Here is a 19,993-nt window from a genome sequence, read left to right as displayed (position 1 = left end):
TTCTCAGGCAAGAGAAAAGATAAAGAAAGAGAATTGTATTTTATATTATATTCATTCCCAGCACAGTTTTCTAGGGAAAAAAAACCTTTAATCCATAAGGAATTGTTCAATCAGCTTTATGGTAACAATGAGACTGGAGAACCTGTATGAGATGACTATAAAAATATAAGATGAAGTCATCTTGCATAGCCAGCCCTTTTCAGTAAGACTATCACCAAATTCTCTTCTATCAGATAAGAAATGTATTAGCAACAGGAGACACACAGTCTACCTTTTCTAGTCATCAGAATACTTTTCCACAAACACTCAGACTTTTTGAAAAGACATGTTTATCTTTTCTCCAAGCTTAATTTTGACAATATTGAAAAGACTTCTAAGCGACCTGAGTATTCAGTGAAGTTGTTCCTGTCTTTTTAGCAGTATTGTGCTTTGCCAGCAAATGAGTCATTTTCAATGCCATTCAACTTCAAAAAAAAAAAACCATGGACTAATGTTAGTCTGATCCTTTTAGTTGAATTTTGTTTATTTTTCTGAGCACAGGAGAAATAAAAAAGCACCAGCAGTGTGTGGGTTTTGGAAAGAAAAATCTGGGCAGCACAGATAACATTGAGGCAATCAGTGAAGCCAAAATTCATTCTGCTGCAAGGAGAGGCAAGGTTTTAAATAAGTACAAATTGAAAGCATATGACAATCAAAAACTATGTAAGAAAAGAAAAGTGTTGAGAATCCACAGGTATCAATGTCCCTTTTAACATGTTATCTGCTTATTTAACCACAATGCATTCTTCAGAAATATTGGCACAGAGAAAGGGAAGTTTTTGTGTTTATTGTTATTAAACTAGGTATAAGCTCCAAAGAGAGGTACTGAATATGGGGGTTTTTTTTTGGTTGTTGGTGTCTTTTGTTGTTTGCTTGTTTTGTTTTTTAATAGTCCTAAAGAGATTAAATGTCAAAATTTAGGCCACTGAATAAAAGCAGAGGAAGTGGAACAGTGGATCCAAGGAGCAGAGACACTGAAAGTTATTTGGGGTGAGAGTTCTGCCAGATGCAATTAGATAGCGCCTTATTCCTGTGCGGGATGTTATTTGGTGACGAACACTTCATGGTATTGCTATTTTTCCTAATTTCTATATGGCTTATAATTAATGCTAGGATAGTACTTTATCATTAGACTGTAGAAATAAAGGCATGGCCTTCCTCTTTAATAGCATCAAGTGATGTTTTAATTAACTTTTGAAAGAGTGGATGGTAAAAGAAGGAAGAATTGGATGGTGAGATTGGAGACTACTCAAGAGCTGCCCCGACATATTCAGGGCACAGCTATGATACAGGTGAGTGTCATTCTAAGGCACAGTTAATGTGGTAAAAATTTTTCATAAATATTTCAACAGTGGCAGGAGAATTTAGGTGTCTTGCACTAAATATTAGTGCCAAAGTATTTTCTGCAGTAAGAGAAAAAAACAAGATAGCACCAACTTTGACACTTATATTCATTACATGTATTATCTGTGTGAGCCCACAATATTTCAGATCCAGTGTCTTTTTAATAATGAGTGTCTTTTCCATAATCGATTTTACAAATAAGCAGTAAGTAAAAATGTATTATCTGTATGAGCCCATGATACTTCAGATACAATGTCTTTTTTATTGATGTCTTTTTTGTATATAATGAGTGTCTTTCTAATCATTGATTTTCACAATTAAGCATTTAAAGTAAAAATATTAAAATATAAATATGTACTGCTCTATATTATCTCTATAAATCAGTTTCTGACTTATTTTGCTAGGAAGAAACCATCCCTTTTTGCACTTAGTGGGTATGTAGTCTGCAATATTGAATGAAAGCACCAATTTGCACTATTTTATGCTGGAAGCTATCAATAATATGTACCTAATATATTGTATTGAATAAAAGACTACATAAATCAGTTATACAAAGGATCATATTATGCTTTTAGTGAATTTCCAGAGAGTCATAAAACCTATAAATCAATGTATTTTTTATAAATTCAGTGTCAGTGGGTTTAATTAATTCTATTTGCCTGAATAAAATTAATGATGTGTTTTAAATATTTGAATTTAAAACAAATATTCAGAATGACGTCTTTTATGTTTATGGTGTTAAAAAATAGCTGTTAGTTAGTTAGTGGATACTGTGCATATGCCAAGCTAGTTTGATTCAAAGCTGAAGTCTCTGGAATTGAATTGTGAGAGTAAGAGAAGATTAAAGCACCAGAGTGCACTGGACTATTTCAAGTGAAAGGATCCAGTAGCTTTGTACAAACTTCCAGTTGGGTACAGCTGTCAGTAATTATTAATCTCATTTCAGATATGAAACACCACGGAATCAGTATTGCTGTGGCCTTATCTTTTCCTGTACTGATTTTTTTCCTGCTCTCCTTGATAAAATACAACATACAGTGCAAGAGGGCAGAACATTTCTGTGTGGAATAGTACTTTCAAATCCCATGTAAGTGCTTTAATACTATACTGTTCAGGTGAAAATTGCAAAATATTTATCTTCACTACTAGTTTGGCACAATTGCTAAGGTTAGCACTTGGTTTATGGTGTTGATGACAAAAAATTTAAGGCAGTGTAGTCTATGGATTTCAAGGAAGACAGTTCAAAAAATATGGGAGAATAGCATGCTTTCTCTGAGCCTCACTGAAAAGAAAAGCTATTTTAGTACTTATACCAGCTACCCATGAGCTTCTCAGGATATAAAAACATTTGACAGCAAATGTGATATTTCTTCAGATATGTCTCCAAGCAAAACTTTAAACTGAAAACCAAGGAAATGCTTCTAATGCAAGGATAGTAGGATCTGCCTCTTGATTTTATGAAAACCATAAGCAAGTGATGGCACATGTTGTGGGACTGATACAGAGAAATCCTCATTCTCATAAAGGCAGAAGTTTCCTAGCTCCAGACTCACAGTCAGTAATCAGGTGGTTTTCCTTGCATGTGTATTTTGCATAGATGGAGGCATAATAAGTGTTTTTAATTTGTTTTGGCTTGATTTGATAGAATCTTTATGCTCATTACAGAGAATCTGGAGAGAAGCCAGTTCGAGAGAAAAATAAGAATTTTTACATCATTTACCAACATATTTATATTAGGCACAGCGTAAACATATCAACTGAAAGTATTCAGTTGATATGTTTATAAGTATTCAGTGGGACACTTTGGAGATATCACAAAAACTGAAGACCTTAGAGATTTGAGGTACTTCCACTTGAAATTCTATCCAGCTAATGACTGATTACTGGTTATTTGAATAGTGAGAACAACATACCTATGACTAATAAATGTTTATGAATAAAGACAATGATTTAACAATGGTTAGTTTAACATTCAGCTAGTGCTTAACATATGCCACATGTGCTTCATTATCACAATTGCTAGGAAAGATATTTTTCATGAAATAAAAATATCAATTTTATCACAATTGTAAGTCCAGGCTATATTCACGGTATCTCAGATATTTTCATTTGTGTGTATTATTTTGCACTGAATAAAAGAATTCCATCTGTTCATGTTTTGTTTCTTGGGAACTTGTTCTTGGCCATTTGTCAGCTGGTTGCTGTTTTTTTAGAGAAAGATGCTTGTAATAAATGCAGTAAAAGTTAATGAGTTCTGACTTCCTGGATCAGCTTGTAGGTCTTTGTGCAGTGTCTCTGCTCTAACACGGTGTGCTGTGTGAGCACACAGACTCTCCTGCCTCCAACACTCTTTAAGAAGCTTTTGCAGTAATGATTTATGGGAACCCACAAAGTCAGACATTGCAGGTTTAAAGAGGGAGATGCACACACCTCTCAGGGGCTTTGTGTGAAACCACAGTATGTATAAACCTGATAAAACATTACAGAAGCCTTGCTATGGCACAGACCTAGAAGGAATTTAACCCAGGATATCCTTCTAATATCCAAGCATTTCAGGAACAGGATACTGAGTAAGAACTGTGTTACTCTCTCTTGCAGTAATGTGAAATCAATCCTTTTGTTCTCAGCCGTAATCTTGGATGTAAGAAAGTCTGATGGGAACACTATATACTCTCAGTCCTCCAGAAACTCAAAGTACTGCTTTTCTGTTCTTGCCTTTCAGAACCTGCTTGATAGTTACCAGATGCAAAGACACTGGTAGCACAGTCTTGCTGAATTATAAGTAATTTAGAAAAAAATTGTAATTATAGCAGTTTAAAAGCCTTGAGTGTTACTATAAGCACCACTTCTGGATTAAATTTGGTACCACTTTTTCAAAATAAATATTTTCAGCAGGCCCTGCAGTTAAGTGCATCATTATGATTAATTTATGCAGAATGAAGCAGCCTTTTAATTGCTAATGATTAGTGAACTTTCTAAATCTGTAAAACTTCAGTAGGCTTAAGCTTTCAATATATAGCACTGCCTATTTTTACACCACAGGCTTCCATTTAACAGAACAGGAAACAGCTCATCCTGAAACTGCTGATGCTGCAAACTCCAAAAAAAAAAAAAAAAAAAGCTTTTACTTCACCTACAGTGCAGCAGGAGTGTCAGCCCATACCAGTTTTTATCTGACCAGAAAGCAAAAACTAAGAATTTTTATCACAGCATTATCTAGATCTTGCTACAATCTTGACCCAAACTTACTTTGAGATCAGTGATTAAACAGAGAAGAAATGAGGGTGAGTAGAAGTAAGTTATCTTTACCTTTTTGCTTTCTACTATCTAATTATGACCACTGCCCATTTTGTACTTAAATTTTATTAAACACTTCTTGTGTAAGGTCCAGTAACTTGACCAGTTTCTCATCCCAAATTTTGGAAATTTGGAAGGTAAATACATAATTATTTAATGCATAATACAAATTATGTGACACCACTATGGACTCAGCTGGAACTCTTATCTAGGCCAAGTGTAGATGCACTGTAATGCTCAGGGGAAAGTGGTGTGGCACCAGTGTAAAAGGCAGGAGAATTAGAGCTTTCTTGTAAAGTGCTTTCATATTCTTACCACAGCCTTGTCTCCTCATACCTGTTCTGCATAATTTCTTTTTCTGAGCACACTTGTGTCAGCTTGGAAGGAAAGCTGTCACCTGAAGTTTACATGAGTATGAGAGAATAAAATAACACCCTTCTAAAATGCTGTGGGACTTCAAAGCCATGTTCCTCTGTGCTGTACTTTGTGAGCTGCAGCACCTTTTTGTATTATGACAGGATCAGCTGAACTCAAAAACTGTTTTCTTATCAACTGCTCAGGACCAATTGGTGCTGTTGCAGCTACTTTACAGGTCTCTCATGGCATCAGGGAAGCTGCATGGGGAGGTTGGTGTCACTGCCCCTTCACAAGGCAGTTGTCAAAGTGTCTGAAGTATCTGTTCCTGTCCTTAAAGAAGATTACTCTTGATTTAATACAAGTTCACTTTCATACACAATGTTGACCTCATAATAATCTATAAATGTAGTTCACTGTGCCCAATATATATATAATTTTCCTCTTTTTCAGTCTGTGCAAAGAGAACAAACATATGTCCCATACAAAACACCATCCAAGCCCATTTAGGAGAAGATACTAACTCAGCTCTTTATTGTTCCTATACTTAGTAATACAAGCAAACACGAAGTTAGAAAAATGAGCACACATCTATGTTACTTCTATGCTTTTTGTCCTTTAGTGCCTAGGATAAGAAAAAAACATGGACCTGTGAGGTGCTTCATGAGCTGATTGCTCATCTGAAGCATAAATACCTCCAGAATAGCTACTTAAAAACCATATTGCTGAATTGTGATTTGTACATGATTTACTATAATTAAAAGGGGAAGCTACTAGGGGGAAAAAAGAGTGTAGAGGTAGCAAGCAATAAGAACCAAGTTTCCATTTATCTTTGTTTAGTGCAAAAGGTGTAAAATTACAACATTCAAACCCTGTTTGTACAGATGGCCTAGTCAAGGGCAATTTTTCTCTCACAGGTTAATTCCTTATAGTCTGTTTTGGAAAGATGCTACGTGGAAACATTTATGTTTGTCTTTCTCTAACAATGTTTTTTCTCACAAGGTCAGATTTACCAGCAGGACACCAATATCCACAACAAAAGTGCACTAACAAGGCAAACACGGACTTGGTGTTATTGAGTTCCTCCCCTGTTGTTTCAAATGGCACTTTCATATGGGTGAATACAACATGAAGTGACAATTACGTCCTGAATTGCTGTATTCTGAAGTGAAAATGAGGCAAACCTTATGCAGTCTATCTGTGACAGAATTGCATTTTCACCAATTATTAACCATTCATAGCAAGTCTACTTGATTAGAAGTGGGACTGTTTCATTAAACATGATCATTACAGTCTATCATTTCAGTTCCTTTCTTCAGGCTGATTTCTCTGACTGCTCTGTGAGAGTTACCTTCTTCCCAGTCATTTCTCTTGTCCAGCCTTGACCCACAGCTAGTCTTTGGCATTTCATGGTATTGTGGCTTGTGGTAGCAGAAACTGCAGAACAGGATTTTCCCAGTGGCCTCAAACCAAAGTGTTAGTTGTTGGCTAATGTTTAGATTGGAATGCTGACAGCCATGGGTGAAAGAAACCCAGCATTTTGCATTTCTGTAAGCCTGAAATCTGAACAAAAAAATGCACAGAAAATTCCAAATTACCAAATTTTTTTGATTCTTCAAAGAATCAAACACCTTTGCAAGACTGCAGTAAAATTTCATTCCATTATTCTTGTTCTCATATCATATCCATTTATGTCTCAGTTGTGTAAATAAGGAAATCATGCTTTCTAGGGGAAAAAAACCCACAACCTAATCATAAGTTCAGATTTTTAGGCAAGGCAGGGAGTCAATATTTGCCAGAGATGCAACCATCCATTAAAGTAGATAGTAATAGAAGGAAAAATTAAGGACAAACTTTATCCTGTAAGTAAAACAGCTTTTCTTCCAGCAAGTCAATAAAGTGAAATATATAGTCAGTTAAAGTCAAAATACATGCTTCACTCTGCTCAATACCTTGCATAATTTCTCATGTTAGAGAAGACACCAGGCTCTGCTACACAACATTTTGACCATGCAAACTTTAGTTGTTGGTATAATGATGCAACTTGATACTTTGATTAAGCTTGTGGTGCCTGACTAGTTACCTCACTTTCCACATTGAAGTTTATGATCTGCTCCTCATTTTCCCGTCAAAACCTTCTCATTATTTACATAGCTAGCATACAGGTGATTCCAGTCTTAGGCCTTTGTCATTAAATGAGATCCATCACTGTTTTGACTCACTGTAAATAATGATGACAAGACAGGTGTGGTAAAGCACGGGTCTGCCTGGAAGGAGTGGTGAGCACCATCACCCATTCCCAGCCAGTGCCGTGCACGTGGTTGTAGGTCCTTTTTTAGAGATATTTGCTAGCTGAGATTGGCAAGAAATTTTGTGGGAGGAGGACATCTAGTGATCTGATCCGTATTTGCATGAGCTGCATCCTTGCACAGCTGAGTCAGCCAGCTAACCAGGTACAGGATTTTTTGAAGAATAGTGAAGAAGGGGGCAGGTATGCTTTGCTATAAATCTTGGAGTTTTACTGAGATGACACCCAAAAAACAGCAGCCTTTTAACAGCCTAATTTTCAAATCAAGGCTCTTGAAATTAAATGTTGCATAGAAGTAGTGATTCTACACTTCTCATCTACAGCCATGCTATCTCCCACCCTGTATTTTGCTGACATTAATTACTACTTACACATTTCTAGCAGAATGGCCATTAAGATCCTGATGTATTTGTTGTTAAAGCTTCCCATCGAACTACATATCTTGTCAGCATAGCAGCATCTCTGAAATACACTGACAACTCTTTTATAAAGATCTAATTTAAAATTTCTTCTGAAAACATGGTTTATTACATCCCAGAGTGATGAAAATCAGTTATTCAGCATTGTAACTGCAATGGGAGAATATCTCTGTAGTTCATGCTGTTAGCCCCTGACAGATTGGATCTCTTCTTCCAGATTTCAAGTTTAAAAAACTCTGCTAATAGCATGCAGCTTTTTGTGCTGTTTTTGTACCAAACTAATAAGTGGTATGGTTTAAGCTCTGTGTGTGTGTATGTCACAGGCAAACACGAACATGAGTGATAAAGTCACAGGGAATATCCAGAAGGGTTAAGAAAATCTCTTTGAACCATGTTAAGAAATCTAGTCCCTGATTCAGGACTGAAACCCACCCATTCATATCAGAACAAAACCTAAGCACAGAATCAATTTTTAAAAGAATAGCTTATACTCATAAATCCATTACAGTATGAAAATTCTAAATCTGCTTTGAATTTGAGAGGGATCAGTCCTGCCCTACATGGTCTTAGACTTGTTATGCTGTATGATGCTTGTAGGTGGCATTCTCCCAGCTTCCTAATACAAATATTCCTCTGAATATCTGATTTTTCTGGGAAGGAGAGAGCAGATGATAGATGATAGTACTAATACTGGTGTACAAGTCATATAACCATTTTATATAGAGAGACAATTACCTAATCTTTTTCTCATTTTAGCCAACACAGCCCATGGAAGTTGGCAGCAGCAAGAACTTTTTAAGGAACAATAATCCTGAGTGTCTTATCATAACTTTTCTTAAACTCCTTGGCTATTAAACAAAGAATTCAAATTTTCCTGTACACGGACAATTTCTCTCAGGGTTAGGTAAGGTTTCTCTGTCATGCAGAACATTTTCATTCCAGAGTTTGATAAACAAAGTTGGCATTGACCTTGCTGTGGTTATTATTCTGGTTTTTAATATTTTCAAAATGACTGATACTATGTCTTCTTAAATAAAGAAAAATCCTTCTCAGAAGAAAAATGTATAAAAATATATTGCTTTCTTCTATTTCCTGATTCTGAAAATTACCAGGTGCCAAGCTCTGAACATAATAAAATTGAAGACCCATGAGGGTGACCTAAAGAATCACAATGGTGAAGAATTATGATATAGTGGTTTAACTAATTCTGTAGCAGCTGCTTGACACTAGAAAAATGAGAAATTACTTTTCTGTTGCTAAATATAATGAATTCCTTTTCTGTCCTGTCATAAATCGCTAAACTTTGTAAATGAAAACAAAGATGTGGTGCATGCAGATATAAAGGTTAATATGAAAATACATCTATTAAATGGAGAAATGCTACATATTGCCACAGGAGGATTTTCTTGCATCAGATATTGTGTAATTCTTCTAAATAAGGTCTTCTAAAATTAGCAGATTGATGTAACACAACTTTCCTATCTTCAGAGCAATTTTCTATTATTTGAAAAATTGGCTACATATTCAAGAGCATAAATACAGCTGAGTGACTTAATTTCAGGATAATTTTTAAGCCTCATTTACTTCTTTTTACTACAATCTGTGAATATGCAATAGAACAAGGCAGCCACTTTTAGTTAGAATTAGATTTAAATACCTTTCTGAATCAGACCATGAAGCGCCTGATCATTTTGTAGTAATATGGCTTATTCTTTTACATGTATTTGCAGCTGGATTCAATTCAGCATGGCTCAGCTTGATTCTGAAGGCAGCAATAGGTGTCATTTATTGTTTTATGCCATATATGATGATCACCCTAAAATGCTCATCATTACTATTTCATACACTTATGACAATATTAAAACTGGAAATTTGCCACCTTGGGCAAATTCCAGCGCATCCTAGCCTCTAGGCTAGGCTTTTATTAGTCAGACTGTTGTGGGTGTACAGTGGCAGTCACTAGAATCCCCCATATTCCATAGAGCTCTTTCAACCCAGCAGATGTCCCAAGGGACCTTATGAGCTCATGCTCAGGATAAGTTTCCCTGTGAGACAAAAGCATTTTTGGCACATGACTCAAGTTGCATTTCCCAACTCTAGTGATAACAAATTATGTGGTATTCATATGTCCTCTGAACAAAGAGAGATTTAGCTTTCTCCTGAGAGAAGCAGAGAAAAGAAAATCAAACCAATTCTTATCTCATTTGCTGCTCCCTGTTTGCGTCCATGTGGAAGGTGTTCTGGGTATTGTTTACCCAAGGTGATTGCTTGATTGGGTTCTGGTGATGGTGTTTTGGATTCATTGACCAATTGGATCCACGTGTGTGTCTCAAGAGAGAGTCACAAGTTTTTCTAGTTAGTTAGTCATAGCTCTTGTTAGTGTAATATAGTGTAATGAAGTTATAGTATAATATAATATAATATAATATAATATAATATAATATAATATAATATAATATAATATAATATAATATAATATAATATAATATAATATAATATAATATAATATAATATAATATAATATAATATAGTCATTAATTAATATTCTGAAATCATTGGAGTTCAGACATCATTCTTCCCAAGTCAGGGATCCCAGTACCGATAAAATTATACTTAAACTTTCCGGAATGTGCAAGTAATACTTATATATTTAGTAAAGTAAAGACTTCAGCAGCTACAGAAATTATATGTCATTCTCTTGATTGATCGTTGCTGACATGTCAAAGACAATAGATTTCTTCTCTACAAAACTGGAGGGATGCTGGAAGTCATCAAGCAAGTCACAAAAGTGAATGCAGTTGCACAGGTTGAGAAAGGGAGATGTCCAAGTAAATCTTACTTGAGTCAGTCACCAATAACATCACTAACAGGATTCAAAAGGAGTGCAACCAGGATCTGCTAATAATAAAGAATATGTTATTGGGGTGAGAGGTCTCTGGTACTCCCTGAAGAACTCTGCCGAAGACAGAGCAGCATGACTTCAATATCTTTGGAAACCACAAAACTGAATTTAATTTGTTAAACCAATCTGGTAAATAATCTGTGCTCTGAACAAACCATATAAAATGTTTTCAAGAGTGCCTCTGCAATGGGCCTGGGAACAGCCAGGGCAAGTTATTATTTAGGCTCCTCCTGCTGCTGTAATTTCTTCATGCTCCTTTGTGGCTGTGCACTTTTACCATCTTACCTAATAGGCGGTGCATTTATATTTTGATCATTTTTAGACTGGTTTATGAATACGATCTCTCATTAAAGTTTTTCCCCCCAGAAGTATCAAATTAGATGTCAAAATTTTGTTCACTTAAAAATATACTACATTGAAGTTAAATTAAGTTTTATTTTGAATTTTTCAAAATTTACAAAAAAACTCCTTTAGGTAATATTTAGTTAAAATAGTCCACATTTACTAAATAAATACGTTGCATTGAAGCTTAACAGATAAGCAAGTCTGAAAAAAACACCATTATATCCATTTCCCACCCTGCGCAACTTTTATTTGGTTTAAGTTTTGGGATTTTTGGTTTTGATTTTGGTTTTGGATTTAGTTTGTTTTTGTTTTCTTTTTGAGTTTTGTTTTTGTTTTTTAAAGAAAGTAGACCAGGTGTAGGAGTTGTTTACAGAACACTGCCTTCAATATTTGTGGGTGAAGACCTTAAAGTCTCCCTGAGCATGACCCATCTTGGATGCACAGTAGTGACAATGAAAGCCTCTTTTGGGAAACATTGGAAGAGCAGTCCAGGCTCCAGCACATGGATCATCCCTGTTGAGTAAAGCTGCTTTTATAGGGCAGCAGACAACCAAAGGGTGGCACCCTGAGGATTTGCTGCTTCTGGGATACTTTTAGTTATTCAGTAAATTTTAATTAATTGGCTTGCCAGTTCCAGTATTGTTTCCATTTATACAAAAGTGAATAAAAGGAAGACCACACACATTTCTCTACTTGTGCACTAAATGTGCATCTCAGCATTTTTTGGAACATAGGAGGCTTTCCAGAACCTGGCATATTTTTATGCACACGTGCTGAGCACTCCATGCCTACGAACAGCTCAAAGGTCATGTCTACATGGTCTGATATACTGCACAGCTTCCATTTGAAAACAGAGGCACAGTGAGAAATAACTTTGCTTTGCAAAGGCAAGAGAAGCCTGAAGCAACAAATCCCCCACCTCCCTGCAAGTAGCATTGGTGCCAACACCGTAGTAGCTGTTCAAAACATTAATACTAGAATGTAGAGAACAGTTTTGTGTAAGATCCAAGGGTAACAAGTCAATAACTAATTTACACTGTCATGCTTATTTAAGTACCATTTTGTGTTTCCTAGGGACATAACATAACTTGGATAACACTTACTGACGGATGACAGATTGTCTCCATAGCTTTATGCAACCTATGCTCTGCAAAATACTGTTCACTACAAGCAAAATCAGTACTTCAGATAAAAACTGATGAAAACATTTCTTTCCTCTTTTGCCAAGGTTCTCATGTTAAAACACTCCAACTCAACACAGTCAAAAATGGAGCAAGTAATACAAATTCAGTATTATAATATTATACAAATTTATACTCAATCAGGTGCCAAAAGATGGAATGCAGATCTCATTTTCTTCTGGATTTTCATAGTGAATAAATTTTTACATTCTCCTCATCAAGAATAGCACAACCCCAGAACATGGAAAAAATGAGTCTCACATTATAAAACCAGCATTAGGCAACTAATAAACTCACTCAGAATTTCCTGGTTGTACCTCATTTTAGTAAGCATGATAAAATGAAGAAACCTATCAAGATTTTTCACAAAATGGGATCTTAGTAATGGTTAAATGTTACACAGGTCTTATCCAAGACTTTTATTTTAATTGTTATTTAAGAGTGGGTTATTTCACTTGCCATTTTTCATGAACTCATGTCCAGATTACCTGAAGGCTCTGCAGCATCTTTCCTCCGTCGTCTCACCTGAGCCTGAAGGACTTCTTCATGGCATGAGCTTATTTCCGCTGAGCCAACAGGCTGGTACTCCTAGCTGTGCCAAGAACATAAAATTGTCTTTTATGAGTGGGAGGCAATGAGAGGGAAGAGGTAAAGCAGTTTCCTTCCTGAGCAGCCAGCCTTGGGAGGAGCAAGATTGATGGCTGGTATTAACAGCCAAGATGAATGCAAGGCAGAGTTCCAAGGGACGTGGAACTCACACGATGGCGCACGGCAGCCCTGTCCCAAAGGCCACCTGAGATCGCTCATGTCTTGCTGGGCTCTGGGCACACAGCTGCAGGTTTGCTCCTGCCATACATCCCCAGTGGGCAGTAGTCTCGAGCAGGTAACATTTTGTGTTTGTTTGCTTGCATTTTTCTGTGGAAAACCAGCCAGGAGTCAATTGTAATTCTGGGCTGGAAGACATCCAACACAAAATAAGATAGAGATTGGGAGAAACTGGTAAGACAAATGAAAGCATCCTAAGATTAGTTATGCCACAGGCTAATAATTCAGTGGTTAGAGAGAAGCGTTGCATTCCTTCAAATCAGGTGTATGCATTCAGTAGTCTCTACTAGTAGATGACTATTCAAGATTTTAAGGTTGAGTGGGAGTTGCAGTGTTTTGGACAGGGAGTGTTATACCAGTCAGGGAGAATAAGGGTCTTATCTATTTGTTTGTTTGTTTGCACTTTAATTTAGTGTTTATTTATTGTTAATTTTTTATTTTCGGTGATACTAAAGTCTAACCTGTCTCTGGGAAGTCTAATGCTGTGTGATGAATCCAGCTCTCTCAGTGTTTTGTGTCCTTCCCAAAGAAGAAAAAGCCTGAAATGTGCAAGAAGGTTACCACAAAATGCATCACCCAAACATAGATCTTCTGAATTATAGGTTAGCATAAAATACAACACTTCAGTAAGCCCTAATAGTAAACCATATCAAGACATGTCAATCAGCATTATATAAATGAAAAAAGTTACACTATGCCACTGTGATCATTCTTTGAAACTTCTTGGAAGTAGAATAAAGCAAATGCTTATATCTCTCTTCCTCACAACTTAAATTAAAGGAGTATAATATTGCTGTGCTTATAAAATGATATTGACCTGCTTTTTATAAGTCAAATATGTACGTGGTGAAGAACTGGAACATGATATGTAAAAAAACCAATAGACAAATGAGTTATCCCTGAAGAATTTTCATTTATTCTTTACCTCAAGCCCTAAATCTCATTGGTTCACAGAAGTATTTAATTTAGTGTTCCCATGCCTTTGTTTTGTGTTCCAGAAGATGGCAGTAGTCCCACAGTATCTTATGGACATATAACAGATGTTTTGTTTCCATCCTGATTGTTTTTTTCCAGCTGACTTTCTCTATTTTACTATTTAATATTCATTAGCATTACTTTAGTGCTAATATACAGTTTGTGCCTGAATTTTCTTAGCACCTATTCAGAATTTGCTTTAAAAAATTAATTTCTAAATACAACTAAAATTTAAAAAGTGCATTTGTATTAAAATGCCTCATTTAAGGGCATGTAAAAAGGCATTTCAATACTGTGTGTCTACTACTCCATTCTAGGGAGACATTAATGTCTGTTCTGTCTTGTGCTGGAGAGCAGAAAGGCATTATTAAGCTAATGGTAGTTAAAACAGGCTTAATTGCAGCCCTGAGCAATCAGAAAACTTAAAATTTTCAGCTAATATTATCTGTGCCTGCTGATGCATAAACTGAATGAATGAATGAAAGGCTTTTTTATTTTCATATTTGTGCTGCTAATTCTCCATTTAACCAGAAATCTTGTATTTGCTATTCTCTAAGACTCCATAAGGTCAAACCATAATACAATAAAAGCGTTAGGTCCTCTTTTTGGGGGGAAAAAAAAATTGTATTACACTGTAGTTGCAGCTGAAACTGAAGATAAAATCTTCAGAACCTGATGCTGGGTGGTAACTGCAAAAGATGATATCTGTAAATGTCTGTAGGCAGCAGCATCATGTTTTGGAGATCACTGGTATGGCATGAGTCTTAGTGTGACTACAAATGCCATCAGAGGGAGCACAAGAATATGGATGGGTTGTTTCCAATGACACTGCCTGCTCCATTTTTGGTCTCTTACTTACTGCAGAGGCTCCTGAGTTGCATGTGCATTACTTAGCTCACAATATTGTCTCTGGTGCATCAAAGCCCCAGTGAGAGCTGCCTCTGTGTAGTCTCTGCCACTGAGACTATGCCCTGTCTCTTTGTATGCATTTTCTCAGCACTTTACACAAAAAAGACTTGAGTTTGATTGGAACATTTGGATCTTACTTGATTAAATGTAATATATTACTTTAATACCATCTCCAGTATTCCTGAAGATCACTTCCTTCCTGTCTTTCAGAATCTGTAGTTTCTATTTCTTTTAATCTAGGAGACAGCCATTCATTCCATTGTGATTAATACATTTTTGCCCTGCTTGCTGTGTGAACTGCAAAATACATGGAAGTTATTTTGGGGACAAAAGATGAATTGTAAAGCAGCAATTGTGAAATTACCATGGTGTAATCCTAGCAAGATTTCCTCCTCTCTTCTTGTTTCTCTTCCTCTTTCTCTGTTCTCTGAACTCAGTTGAGTTCCTGTCATGATGACCTGAGACTGCTTCAAGGATGAGTAAAGAATGATTTAATCAATCAATTACTTCTCTTGACCTTGTTTCTGAAAGAAAAAGGAAAATGTGTTTAGAATAATTTAAAATCCTTCCTCTGTAACTTCAGCTGCCTGGAGCTGAATAAGTCTTCATTATTTTTGCAAAAATGACTGAAGGGCCCAATTTCCCTCTCCAAATCCTCTTGAATGCCTACTGCAGCACTGAACTGCAGTAAGGAGGATACAAGGCATTAGAGACTTATGCAAAGTCATGAGGAGAAAGATGAACCCAGTTTCAAACCTCCAACAGTTTCAGGTCCCTAAACTATTACCAAAAGATGAGGATTATCTGCTGCGAGATGACTTTACACAGGGTGTAAAGTATGATATGACAAGCCATAATTTATTTAATTAATCACCATTTTAAAAGAAAGGTCAAATTTAAGTGCTTCAGGTCAGAAGCTGATGGTGACTAGTTTAAGCTGGACTTGAAACCATCTCTGATGCAACTGAATCAGTGGCCCTGTGGCTCTGTCAGGAGGAGCTGCTGCATCTGTAAGGTGGCAGTCTCAGAGACAGGAAAGGCATTGTGTTCTGTGACAAAGCTGCTAAAGAAAAAAATGAGAACAACAAGACAACAGCAAGGGTGCACAATTAAGCATTCACCCATATATTTAGAGCAACTAATGAAGGCTTTACAGCAGCATAAGACCTTAAAGATCACTTAGCTACAACAGTCTTGCCATGGGCAGGGACACCTTTATAGAGGAGGCTGCTCAGAGCCCCATTCCTGATGTGTTTGTTGCTGGTGTAGTGGGTGAATAATTGATGAAATTTCCTTTATTCCTTACGAGCAGGACAAAAAACGGTATCCTTTTGTGATGCTGCAGGGAACTACAGAAGGGTTCTGGTCACAAGGATAGTTATAGAGAAAATCTTCCTGGAAGTCCTGTACAAGTACAAGAAGAAAAGGAAAGTGATTGGGAACGTCCTAATTTCCTTAACTAAAGGCAAGTTTGACCTGACCAAACTGACCTTCTGTGGGGCAGGGACAGGTTCTGGTGATTAGAGAACAGGAGTGGCTGTTTTCTCACCTTGACCCTATGAAGATTTTTTACAGTTTCACACAATTACCTTACAATGAAATTGCTGAAATATGGTTTTTGATAAGTGGATAGAAAATCAGCTGGCTTGTCAGACTCCAAGGGCTTCAGCCTGTGGCATGAACTCTTACTAGCAGCCAACCCCTAGTGGTATCCGTCACGGGTTAATATTGGCAGCAGATCTAAATCTAAAGATTTAGACATCTTATGAAGGGCCCGGACAATGGGATGTAGCACAACCTCAGCATGTTCACAGCTACCAAATTGCAGGTACCAAATGGGCAGAAGAGCAAGATTAATGCAAAAGATATAAATGTCATAAGAAATGTAAAAAGATAATGCGAGGTCCTGCACCTGGAATAGGCCAATCCTGTGCAAGAGAACAGGCAGGGGCAGCTGGCTGGAAAGCAATGTCACAGAAGAGGTCCTGTTTGACAGCAAGCTGAGCATGAGCCAAGTGTGCCCTTGTAGCAATGAAAGCCAACTACATCTTGGGATGTGTGAGCGTAAGTATGGCTCTTGTTGCTTCTACCACTGCTATCCCTTGTTATCACTTCCCAAACTGGGGAGTGGTTCTTCCCTTCTGTTAGGCATTTGAAATCCCCTCTGAAGTATTGTCTGCAGGTCAGGCTTCCCAGACCAAGAAAAACTGAAGCAAGTCCAGTAGGTAGGTCCATTTGATATTACCCCAATGCAATTTCCTTTTTCTCTATAATAAATGGCTTATATAGAAGTGCAGCAGAGATAAGTGTGAAATCCATTGGGAATTAGTAGATAATAGCTACATTTGAATCTAGTTGTATAATAAGAACAATAGAATAATTCTCTGCCATTTTTTACCAACCTGCAACACCTAGAAATGTCAGAATTCTCTGTTAAACACCTAAGTCTTACTCTGTTTATTGAAAATTCAAGTACAGCTAAGAATGCACCAGCCTGGTCAGCCAAGAAATATGGAGATTCTTAGTTCTTCCTCCAGAGCAGGAATTCAGGGTTTGAAGTTGAGGACCCACACACTAATATGAGTACAGCTCAAGGATAAGGGGACAGAGAGGCACATCATGAAAGTGAGGTGCTTCCAGCAGTGGCAAGCTGGAGAGCACACTGTGGCTGATACGCAGAGTCCAACAAATAAAACATCACTTCCTGAAGACTAATGCCATGGCAGTCATAACTAAAACCAAATTGATTTTGATGCGTGCTTGGAGAGAATTATAGGTATTTATTTTTACTATAATTAATTGGGTTAGTTCACATGAACTCAAATTCTTCAAGTGTGTCTACAAGAACCCAGAATTGTGCTTGGAAAATGTGGTGCTTTGGTTGAATGGTTGCACTTGTAGAACCTTGGCTCATGAAGCTAGGTGAGGACAGATGCAGGCTTTGTGAAATTCCCATGGCAAACTAATCTCACATGTACGTTGGTTCATGTTGACTGTTGCTTATTTTACAGTTATGGCCTCTTCCTATAATGCCTTCTAGGGCTTTTCTGAGATAACTCAATCTTGTAATCCATACTGGGGATGAGGAACAGTAAATACAAGTGTTGTTTCCTTCCTAGCACTCTGTTATTGTCCTTAAATGAGCTGGCATTGGTGATGAGTGGCAAAATATAATCCATGTAAAACACATTATGATTACGTTGCAAAAAGTTAGAAAAGCTCTTTTCCCCTTTTCCTTTTGGCAATCTAATTAATTTAGAAGTGAAAAAGCCTAATATGAAACTCCATGCTGTCCCATGTTTTCTTGGATGCTTTCTTTTACCTTTGAAAGTAGTCTTCATAAAGCAGCACAACTAACATATGAAGTGATAATATTTAAATTTACACTTATTTTCTGATAAACACATGCAACTTTCTGAAATTTCATACTTACTGGGCTTAAACATTGCAGTATTTTGCTTTGTCATAAAAAAGAACGAGACAAGGGAATGCTTATTTCTTCTTGTCATGCTGTCTGTCTGTACATATTTATAGCAATAAACCAAAAATTTTGAAGCAAGCCATGCCACATATCCAAAGGGATTGACATTTTCTGCTCAACAACTTCTCCAAACCACTGCAGCATGGACATTTTTACCAGAAGAAGATTTTTGTTAAATGAAGTACATACAAGTGTGTCTGAAACTCTTTGATGTATGTCCTTCAAAATTGTTTCAATTTTTCCCATATGAAGGATATTTTCCCCATGCATGCTAAATTGTTGCAGGTAAATATATTTCTTGAGCCGCTTAACTTTTATCTTTGTTTTCCCTCTGCTCAGGAAAATGAAGTAGGTCTGGTTCATAGAATCTATTGTCTCTACACAATTAAAGCAGCAAAACAGATTTAGAGATGAGGAAAAAAGGGGGATTATCTGGGACTTCCATCAAGGCAAATTATCAAATAGTAGCTAGGACAAGGGAAAAAGAAAATTGATAACATTAGGTAGCTGTTCCCTTTTTGCCAGTTTAATGACATCTGTGGCATTCAAATTCTTAGCACTGCATCTGTGGTTTGAGGAAAACACAGGATAGGACTGCATCCAGCACAACAAATATTGCAATACTTTTTTTCCTGTGAAGTGACATCAAAGCTCACTGGTGTTATCAGTAACCCATGAGGTTATATCATCAGTGTAATACATGCTCAAAGCAAAACCTAAAATATTTATATTCAGCTAATACTTGGAATTTGCCAGTCTAGGAAACAAAATGTTCCCTGAAGAACACATTGTAAAGGGAGCCATGTGAGACTGCTGCAGGATGTGCTGTTGTGAAAGGAAAGCAAACACATCAATGCACAGACCCTCAAACTTGGATTGCCACCACCTTCTAATTCTGACCTGACTACATGTGTCTTCACAAATCACTTCACCTCCATTCCCAACACTCTGCTCACAATGCCTACAGAGGCTGTAAATTTTCTTTTAAGTGAAGGAGCTTATGAGAAGGAAGATGTACATTTTCTGTAAATTTTTGTAGAACGACAAGTAGCTGATGAAGCTATCACCATTGATGGTTAATAACTATTTTATGGTGACAAACGACAGAGGAAGAGAAGTGAGAACAGAGCCAGGGGAAGACCTGAAAGGAACAACAAATGCTTTATATTTGACACTGTGCCTTTGATTTAATGAGTCTGCTTACAAGCTTCTGTTTCAAAGTGTGCTTGGGTGACTTACAGGAGTGAAGATGCAGTTTCAGGTTGGATCAGTTACGGAGCAGTGTTGATCAAAACACAGGAAAATGATGGGAGTGGGATACTCTGTGAGCCTGGTATTCATCAAAGCTCACAGCAGTTTTTCTTGCTTATCATCAGCTCTGCTCCTTCTGACTATCTTCTAGCTTGCGAGTTACACAAATGGGAATCCTGGACTTGTAAACAGAATTGTCAGACACACCCATTTTTGTTATCTTTTATTTTCCTTTTTTCCCCCCCTAGTTGTTTTTTATCAAGCAACAACTTTTGCCTGCAGTTACAATTATGGATTCAAACCTTTGAGAAATTTCTCTGTATTTGGGTGTTTCAACAAAGTATGCAATGCTAATATTCTTCC

General features: G+C 36.9%; 1 long non-coding RNA gene across 1 annotated transcript; it reads left to right on the top strand.

The window, feature by feature from the left end:
• Nucleotides 1-606: 606 nt before the first annotated feature.
• LOC116183240 (uncharacterized) lies at nt 607-3,634 on the top strand. The gene is made up of 2 exons (XR_013340263.1): nt 607-1,105; nt 1,241-3,634. It is a non-coding gene; the product is annotated as an uncharacterized LOC116183240 (long non-coding RNA).
• Nucleotides 3,635-19,993: the final 16,359 nt, after the last annotated feature.

Source organism: Lonchura striata, chromosome 1 (genome assembly GCF_046129695.1).
Source record: "Lonchura striata isolate bLonStr1 chromosome 1, bLonStr1.mat, whole genome shotgun sequence".
Lineage (NCBI taxonomy): Eukaryota > Metazoa > Chordata > Aves > Passeriformes > Estrildidae > Lonchura > Lonchura striata.
The sequence above is the reverse complement of the archived record's forward strand: the minus strand, read 5'-3'. Positions and strand labels throughout refer to the sequence as shown.